At 36.9% G+C, this 10,000-nt stretch overlaps 1 long non-coding RNA gene across 2 annotated transcripts in view; it reads right to left on the bottom strand.

The window, feature by feature from the left end:
• LOC118765782 overlaps window positions 1-10,000 on the bottom strand; it is a 94,070-nt gene that overhangs the window by 12,450 nt on the left and 71,620 nt on the right. For both annotated transcript variants that reach the window (XR_005001659.1, XR_005001660.1), the window contains one exon: window positions 1-136. This exon is cut by the window's left edge and continues 4 nt beyond it. This is a non-coding gene — a long non-coding RNA (uncharacterized LOC118765782). The remainder of the gene's footprint in view (window positions 137-10,000) is intronic.

Raw genomic sequence — 10,000 nt, 5'->3', positions numbered from 1 at the left:
TGCACATGAACATAGAAGTTCCTGTCTTCTGTTACATTTCAGATTTTAGCTGCAATTTCATTGCCCCAACCTTCTCCAAGACTGGTAAGCTTGTTACAGTTGATACTCGGCTTGAAGCTCTGCAGAATGATGACGGCTGTTTGGAGAATATAGAGGAGAAGTAAATTTATGATGGTTAAATTATTTCGAAGAGCAAGAGGAATTTAAAAAATTTGATGAATCAGCGAAGGATTTAATTGGAATTACTATATTTTAATGCTTTTAAGGAACCTTCGTGTATAAAAACCCCTTAATTTTGGGGTCTCAAAATATGGAAAAACGTTTTTGTAGGGGATTATAATACTATCTATGTATAAGAAACTCCCGTATTTTTTAACCTAATTTTTAACAAAAGTGAGTTCCTTATTCATGTCAAAATACGGTAATCACAATTTTTTGGTACACGCCACTAATTATATATTAGTACTAATATAACTGTCTGATTTTCATACAGAACGTGTTCCTGGATATTGCAACTAAACCTAATTTTAACTTGTCAAGCTACTCCATGAATCTGTAGATCTTTAAGATCATCTTTGCGCAGAAGCAACTGCAAAGATTATACTTGCTGAAATGGTCCAGTAATCCAGAAAGACATCACGAGCTGTTGTCGAACTGTCGGCATCATACTCAGTCTCACATGCCTTATTCACATTCTATTTCTAAATGATTAAAATTACTATATTTTCCATCTCATGAATGATAGATCATATACCATAAACACCAAAGTATCTTATTCCCCAAACTTCTCAACCATGTGTCTTGGGTTCACTCTTCTGTGTGGCATCATGTACAAGTCCCAGACCAACCAAAGCCTTGTGAGTGGATTTAGTAGACAGAGACTGAAAGAAGTCTATCGTATATATGTGCGCGCGCGCACATGTGTGTGTGTGCTTGTGTTTACTTTCCACCACTGCATGACATCCGGTATTGATTTCTTTATGCTTCTGTAACATGACAGTTCAGCAAAAAGAAAAAGAATCGAAAAAATAAATACTGGAGACGCAATTCCATGCCTGAAATAAGTTACTGAGAGAAGAAAATTATAATAGATGACATATCTAATTTAGGACAAATTAGTTGTGCATAAGTTCGGTACCCCACTGTCGACATGATTTCTGCAAATTGTCCAAAGAACTCGTCTACACTACGACTTCCGATGCCGACGCCTAAAACAGTATTGGTCGGTTCCAGATCGCCACAATGACCTTTGCTGTATAATGTAGAGATTATTGATAGGCTGTGACCTTACTTTCTCCAACTAAAGTTTGGACGCTGCATTCGTCAGTCTCGCTTCCCTTTGATGGACGAGAACCGGAACACCTTTAGCATTGGTTTTCGTTTAAAGATTGGAGAGAACGGAAGTTTTGTAAATTCAGGAAACTCAGACGAGGAACGAAGTATTACAAATAGTTTTGAATAAGTAATGGAATATGTGTGCGTGTGTGTGTATATACATGTATGTATATGTGTGTATTTTCGTGCGTGTATATATATACAGATGTAGATATATACACGTATGTATGTGTGTATTTTCGTATATATATATGTATGTGTGTATGTGTTTGTATATATATGTGTGTGTGTGTGTGTGACTGAAATAGTCAACAGGACGTATTTAACATTTTCGTGCAGATATGGCTGTAGTATGTGTACACACAAGTATGTATATATATATGTGCGTGTATGGGGATGTATGCATGCGTACACACATTTATATATGTGTATGTAGAGGCAATTATGCGGATTACATATTTGCCTCTTTATCTGTCCAATATAACCCCTCTTATACCCACTTTTTACCCCGTGGAATCGATCCCCTGTAAACACTTTGGGGTCTACGTTTCAATTTTTTTGAGCACTAGTGTCTTCTGTTATATCGCACATTCGACGTACGATATAACGGAATAATAATAATAATAATAATAATAATAATGTCCTTGCAAATCGTTCTGCTCATGATATTGGTAATAACCCTCGATGGCGGTGAGCTAGCCGAAACGTTAGCACGCCGGGCGAAGTGCTTAGTGGTATTTTGTCTGCCACTACTTTCTGAGTTCAAATCCCGCCGAGGTCGACTTTGCCTTTCATCCTTTCGGGGTCGATTAAATAAGTGCCAGTTACGCACTGTGGTTGATATAATCGACTTAATCCGTTTGTCTGTCCTTGTTTTTTCCTCTCTGTGTTTATCCCCTTGTGGGTAGTAAAGAAATAGGTATTTCGTCTGCCGTTATGTTCTGAGTTCAAATTCCGCCGAGGTCGACTTTGCCTTTCATCCTTTCGGGGTCAATTAAATAACTACCAGTTACGCACTGGGGTCGATATAATCGACTTAATCCGGTTGTCTGTCTTTGTTTGTCCTTTCTGTATTTAGCCTCTTCTGGGTAGTAAAGAAATAGATAATAACCCTCGACAATACGCAACACTTAGCTTTTACACTGCTCAAATGACTTTCTGCGTATGTCTATATATATTGTAGTACAGTCCGTTAGGGGCCAACCAATAGGGGTGTTCTACTTTCACCCAAAATTCTATAATGAGAATCTCTGGATCTCATCTGCGGACTATATATATATATATATATATTGTTACGGAATCCCCCGTCGTCGCTCGCCCGAACGGCCCACTAGTTCGCCACGGAACCCAAAGAGAGGCGGAGAGAGGAGATACAGATAGATACTGCCACATCCTCAACAGCACAGAGATACAGAGGCACAACCCGAGAGATACAACCCAAAGAGAGGCACAGAGGCAACGGAGACACTGGCTTATATTCAAACAACAGTTTATACGACAATTACAATTGTTACAACATCAAGATACATCAAAGCATTTAAAGGAAACATGCACGTGACTACTCAATACATCATGCAATAGATCAACGCATAATACAACAGCATTTCAAGAGTACACGTCCCAAGACAACAGTTCTTTAAAGTCTCTTCCTAAACATCACAATCAACAAGTCCTTTACTCTTCTTCTTCACAATGTCCTTTATCGACCACATCGACAGAGTCCTTGACTGTTCTTTTCACTGTTCAATACACCGTGACACATATCAATGCACAAACACATACCTCAATTCCTAATTGAATCTGCCAGTGTCCCATTCCTCTCAATACTGCTAATTCCTCTGAATACTGCTAATTCCCTTCTGTGCCGCCAAGCTTTCTCGCATCCAACTTGCTCCTAAGAATTCCAACGCTTGCTCCTTAAATCCAAGGTCCGTCTGTCTTCTTCGAGGACCGGCCAGCGACTGCAAGATCCGTCTGTGTTCTTCGACGACCGCTCAACGACTGCTCTTCTTGACGACCAACCACCAACTACCCAGATCCGTCCTTCTTGACGACCAACTGCGAATTACCAGACCTCACTTCGTCTCTGTCCTTCTTCCACTCCCCTCATCTCCCTCTGTCTATATCGCTCTTACCCTTTCTAACTGCCCTGGTCCTTATACCCTATCTACATCGCCTGCTGTCTCTTAGCCTCTCCATCCGTCCCCTACTGCTTATACCCTATCTCTATTTGCTCTCAGCCCTTAATCTGTCTTCCTCTTCTTTCACTTCTCACTGACCCTCTTATCAACCACACGAGGTCACAGGTCATTCCAAAACCCATTAGTCCTCCATTAGACAAAAGACTGTCACATTTCGCCCAGACATGCCGGAACCATAATTCCAATGTGGGTCACCAGAAATGCACTTAGCCAACCGTAACAATATATATATATATATATATATGGTTGGTTGTCTACTCCTTATGCAGAGTCTGACCACCTCCTGTATTTATACCTAATATCCATCATGGCGTCTGATGTGGCTTTTTAAACCAGACGATGTATTGAAAAAACACCCACATAGATTGCGTATCTGATTTAGACCACCAACAGCTGCAGTTAAGTTCTGATCTTTGTGGATCTTAAAATGTCTTTTGAAGCTTCCGTTAGTTTTGTAGATTTCATGGCATACATGGTATTGAAATATAGGCAGAATAGTTGGTGGAGGTTCGTTTTTCATGAGATTTGCGCCCAGAAAATGAAAGGCATGGCCTGTCACAAACTGTGCACACAAAAAGGTCATTGTGGTATATAATGTGTGTGTGTGTGTGTGTTAGTACATGTATAGCTATACATATGTATATGTGTTACGTATGTATGTTATATATATATATATATATATATGGTTGGTTGTCTACTCCTTATGCAGAGTCTGACCACCTCCTGTATTTATACCTAAGATCCATCATGGCGTCTGATGTGGCTTTTTAAACCAGACGATGTATTGAAAAAACACCCACATAGATTGCGTATCTGATTTAGACCACCAACAGCTGCAGTTAAGTTCTGATCTTTGTGGATCTTAAAATCTCTTTTGAAGCTTCCGTTAGTTTTGTAGATTTCATGGCATACATGGTATTGAAATATAGGCAGAATAGTTGGTGGAGGTTCGTTTTTCATGAGATTTGCGCCCAGAAAATGAAAGGCATGGCCTGTCACAAACTGTGCACACAAAAAGGTCATTGTGGTATATAATGTGTGTGTGTGTGTGTGTTAGTACATGTATAGCTATACATATGTATATGTGTTACGTATGTATGTTAATATATATATATATATATATATATATAGATAGATAAATAGATAGATAGATAGATAGATAGATAGATAGATAGATAGATAGATAGATAGACAAATAGATAGATAGATAAATAAATATATAGATAGACAAATAAATAGATAAATAGATAGATAGACAAATAGACAGATAGATAGATGGATAGATAAATAGACAGACAGACAGACAGATAGATAGATAGATAGATAGATAGATAGATAGATAGATAGATAGATAGATAGATAGATAGATAGATAGATAGATAGATAGATAGATAGAGCTGAAGTTGTCAACTAAACAACAGCTTAGTTGGTATTTTTCACTCTGAGTCGTCTTGCTCCACCAGTTTCAATAATTCTTTATCTTACAATACCTCTGTCGACGACGTTTTATCCATTTGTCTAATTGTTAATAATTTCCTTCAGGATGTTGTCTACATTTTTTAGTGAAATTTTAAGATTTATTTTCATTCCCTTTAGGCATCACCAGTGAAATCCTGGTCACTATTTTTACGCAAAGATTCTAGCTCTTCACGAAACTGTAGCACCAAAAGGAAGATCTTACAAATTCTTCTGCTGAATATTTTTCTTTTCTGCCAGACTCTTTACCTCACACATTATCATCTTTGTGAAGACTGCAAACCCCTTCCTCCGTCGCTCAGGTAGCTATAATGTAGCTCCTTGCGTTTGTGATAAGTGTATAACCTAGGCTTCCTTGACTATGTATCTATAACTTCAAGGCTTTCTCGATTGTGAGAATTTTGTTTCTTTTTGATAAAAAAAAATTGCGTATTTTCATTCTCGCTTTCTTAAATGTTATTTTCTATTATTTTTATTTATATTTTTCTTTATATTTGGTTGGTGGCAGCCCACATTGTGGGCTCAGCTGCCTGGTTGCCGTGCTGTTTAGCATATTCAACAATTTCAAGCTTATAGCTAATGTATTTGATTTCTCGGCTTAATTGCTATTGTGCAATGCCACAAAGGGGCATTGTCAGCAGAATAACAAACCTGACAGGTAACAGATGGTGGTTGACTACTTCGATGGTACTTCTGCCCTTCTACAAATGGCGTGTGAGGTAATCGTTATTGTTGACTCACCTTAAATCAAACAATAGAAATATTATTCTGATACTGATAGTGATAAACACTTGTAACCTCCTCACTAGGCACTATTAATACATTACAAACCAAACAAATATGGTACCTATAGCTCTGGAATATCTTTCAAAAATGGGAAATTACGTGACAAGACAAGCCATTTAGTGAAGACGAGACCTAACTTCAAAAATTCAGTTAACATTCTGAGTTTTTAGTGATGCGATGCATCGAGATTATTCCCATGAAGTGTACTTGACAGCTGTCTTGTGATCCTAAAAAGAGTATAATAATTAAATCTCGGAGTTGCACTCCTTAATTTTCGTACCTGAGTTTATTTATTTTGTTTTTTACTCTAGGCACAAGGCCCGAAAGTTCGGGGAGGGGGCCAGCCGATTAGATCTACCCCAGTACGCAACTGGTACTTAATTTATCGACCCTGAAAGGATGAAAGGATAAGCTAATGATTCTTTCCCTTCGTCATATATGTATCGTAAATTCATTCAATTTTATTTGCTCACATCACTAGAAGTAAATGTTAGTTCCAACATTACATTTGCCTTTTCATGAAAACTGTGTTATTGAGTATTTTTCCTTAGTTCTTATTTCGAGTTAACAAAACAATCAGTATGTATTTATACATACACACACGCATACAAACATATATGAATATATATATAGAGAGAGAGATAAATAGATAGATAGATAGATATGTATGTATATATATATATTTACATATATGTTGAATACATATATATATATTTATGTGTGTGTGTGTATGTTGAATTAAATGAGACAACAAAGCCAAGGCAGTGTGAAATTTCTAGGATATTTATAAAGAGAGAGGTGTATATATATATATATATATATATATATACATGATCAATAATTACATAAGTAGTTATATACATATATGTGTGACTATATACATATACACTCAGGCATTCTGTAGTTGATATACATTTACAAATATACACGAATAGAAGTTTTGGCGAGAAATTAAGCGTTCTCACATACATACATACAAATATAATTGTATTCATATAAAATTTAAATGCAGTCATAACACATGCATATATTTACATAAATTACAAATGCATGCACGCATAGTCACGTGCATAAATAATCATATGCAAAAAAGATATATTTATACACACACACATACATATGTATGTATAAACATATATATATATATACATGTGTGTGATGCGGTCCTGTGTTGAACGGCGACTTGAAGAACAAATAGAAAAACAGCGAAAGCCAAATGGACGTGCTCAGTGAATATATTTGTCTGACGGGGCGTCAAAATAATACTTCACTCTGGACGTCCATTTGACTTTTGTTGTGTTCGTTTCTGGTTTTCTTCTTGAAGTTGCTGTTCGTCACCGTTTCACTTATTGTCGCACGGCCATGCGGACCTTACACGTTCCTCCGACGATGGTTTGGAGAACCTGATTCACGGATCGTCTTTGCACTTACTCGGATTATGTTACACCTTTGAATTCCCTCGTAGAATCTTCATTCTTTACCATTAATTACACACATACGTATGTATGTATGCATGTATGTATGTATGTATGAATGGATGGACGGAGGGAGAGAGGGATGAATGGATGTGTATATGAACGGATGCATATATAAATAGATGTATATATGCTTATATCTGTGTGTGTATATATATATATATATATGTGTGTGTGTGTGTGTGTGTGTATATATATGTGTGTGTGTGTGTGTGTGTGTGATTGTGTACGCACTTGTGCACGTTCGATCGTATAAATGTATACACATTCAGGAACGGATGTTAGAACGCTAACACATATGGCTTGTGTTCCCCGCCACTACTAGAACGGGAATATATCAGTATATATACAGCCGTATAGGATTGCAGCTTCGTGAGGACAATGTCTAGAAGAATCTACTTGTTATCTGAATGTAAATTTATAAAGATGCAGAGATACATATGGGAATTGCAGGCAAATAACGAAGCACAAATTTGTGCATGCGTGCTTGGAAAGTAACGAACATGAGCACGTGCAAATATTCGCAACCATAAAAACATAAATATGTGTATAAGTTTAGGCACATAGTTGTGTGTGAGTACTAGCATAAATTACGAATGAAATGAGTGTTGATATAACATAGAATATAAATAGACAGGCACATATACATGTATAACGGATTATAGAAAATAATAAAATATGTCAAAATATAAAACGGCCGTGATACAGGTGAAACAAAAAGGGGGAATAACGTTAAGGTGAATTGCAAATGTACTGACGATTTTTTAAATCTTTGTTAGCTAGAAATCGAAAAAAAATGATCATGCACAAGCACAAGATTCGTCCCTATATTGCAATTGCCTCACTGCCAACACCTGTCCACTGCACAGTAGATTTCACCAAAATAGTGCTGCATGCTGTGCTCAGGTCTCAACCAGTAACAACACTAATTATGCTATACGTCTTACAGTAGATTCTTTGAAATTTAGATATGGTCAGCATAAATTTTCGTTCGGACAAGAAAAGAAAAGATGGTACAACAATGGTCTCTAATACGTCTGGAATGTGACAGACAATGGCAGTCATAGCTACAACATTGACTGGTCAATTATCGAATCCACAGAACGCTTCGTATATGTCTCTGAATCTGTGAAATACAGAATCTGATACAAACTATTATAACTACTAAATTCAAAATTAGAATTATTCTCTTCATACGTTCAGTAGTGGAAGCGAATACTATAAATATTCTTCCTGCTAGACGGATATGATGTCTGTATTTTTATACTTAAAACCGGTCCATATCCTGTAAACAGTTTTCATTTTATACCACTTCCACGTGATCGATCTATATGGTGCAAAAATTGCAGAGGTTATCATATTCAGTGTATGTTTTAGCATTAACAGCAATATTACATTTCAGGTGAAAAGGTATTAGATTTTCCTTTAGTGACCAGGTGAATGAAGCTAAATAAGTTTGTTTGCTCTTGTCCGGATTTCTTGAAGACATGTATATAAGAATGAAACCTAGATTTAAAAGGGCTTAAGGCAATACTCACGCATGATATTCGCGGTAGTACACAACAACCTTAGACAAACTGTTAGATTTTAGATGGTAGTTGTTGATATCAATGAAATTACAGAGGTTGCGGTGTTGCTTTGTACTGTTTATTAAGTTTAGATGTGTAAGAATATGCTAAATTGCAGTCGAAGTAGTGGATGACAGCATTTTTTTTATAAGGATCAGAACTTATGTATAATTTGAAGAGAAGTGCTTTTTACAATTTCAATGCGATTTAGTTAATTATGTAGCTACGGTAATATCTATTTCTTTACTACCCACAAGGGGCTAAACACAGAGAGGACAAACAAGGACAGACAAACGGATTAAGTCGATTATATCGACCCCAGTGCGTAACTGGTACTTATTTAATCGACCCCGAAAGGATGAAAGGCAAAGTCGACCTCGGCGGAATTTGAACTCAAAACGTAACGGCAGACGAAATACGGCTACGCATTTCGCCCGGCGTACTAACGTTTCTGCCAGCTCGCCGCCTTAGCTATGGTAATATCGAACGGGGGTTGTACCAGGTAAAGTTTCTTTTTATATTTTTATGAAGTAGGGAAGTATCAATGCTGTGGTCTAAAAGTTTTATCTTTTAAAGCCACATCTGACTAAACCTTCAATTTAGTATTGTGATGCATTACGGAAAATCCGTTCATTAGCCGAAGGTTTAAAAATTCTCAGTGAGATATTTGGAAGCTTATGTCTGGTATGGCAGAATGCCAATGGATGAAATTAAGAGTTTCGTTAGATTTCTGGTACGAATAGTATAAACAATCGGAGAAGCCAGGGATAAAAACAAGATAACATGTTTTTGTAAGATGAGCTCCCAATTATTCAGATATATAAGTTCTTTAAAAAATTTGCAGAGTTTTTCTGAAGAAATCCGCTGCGTCTTAGTTGATAGTACGACGTCTCAATAAGAACCTCCTCCAACACTGGATTGGTTCTATTTCGTGTAGGATGTACGAACTACTGAAGTTACTGCTTTCAGCAGAATACCGGGTCTCTAGGTAATGGAAAATCGAAGGGTCCATCCACAAATTTTTTCTATACAACCATTTTACGAGCGTGAACAACAATTTTTTTCTCGATATATACGATATTACTGATAGATGTAATGGAACGGTTTACTTCTGTAAATGGATCGAGTGGTGGCAGTGTGATAATCACAGATGTCAATC

Source organism: Octopus sinensis, linkage group LG13, assembly GCF_006345805.1.
Source record: "Octopus sinensis linkage group LG13, ASM634580v1, whole genome shotgun sequence".
In the NCBI taxonomy this organism is placed as follows: domain Eukaryota; kingdom Metazoa; phylum Mollusca; class Cephalopoda; order Octopoda; family Octopodidae; genus Octopus; species Octopus sinensis.
The sequence above is the reverse complement of the archived record's forward strand: the minus strand, read 5'-3'. Positions and strand labels throughout refer to the sequence as shown.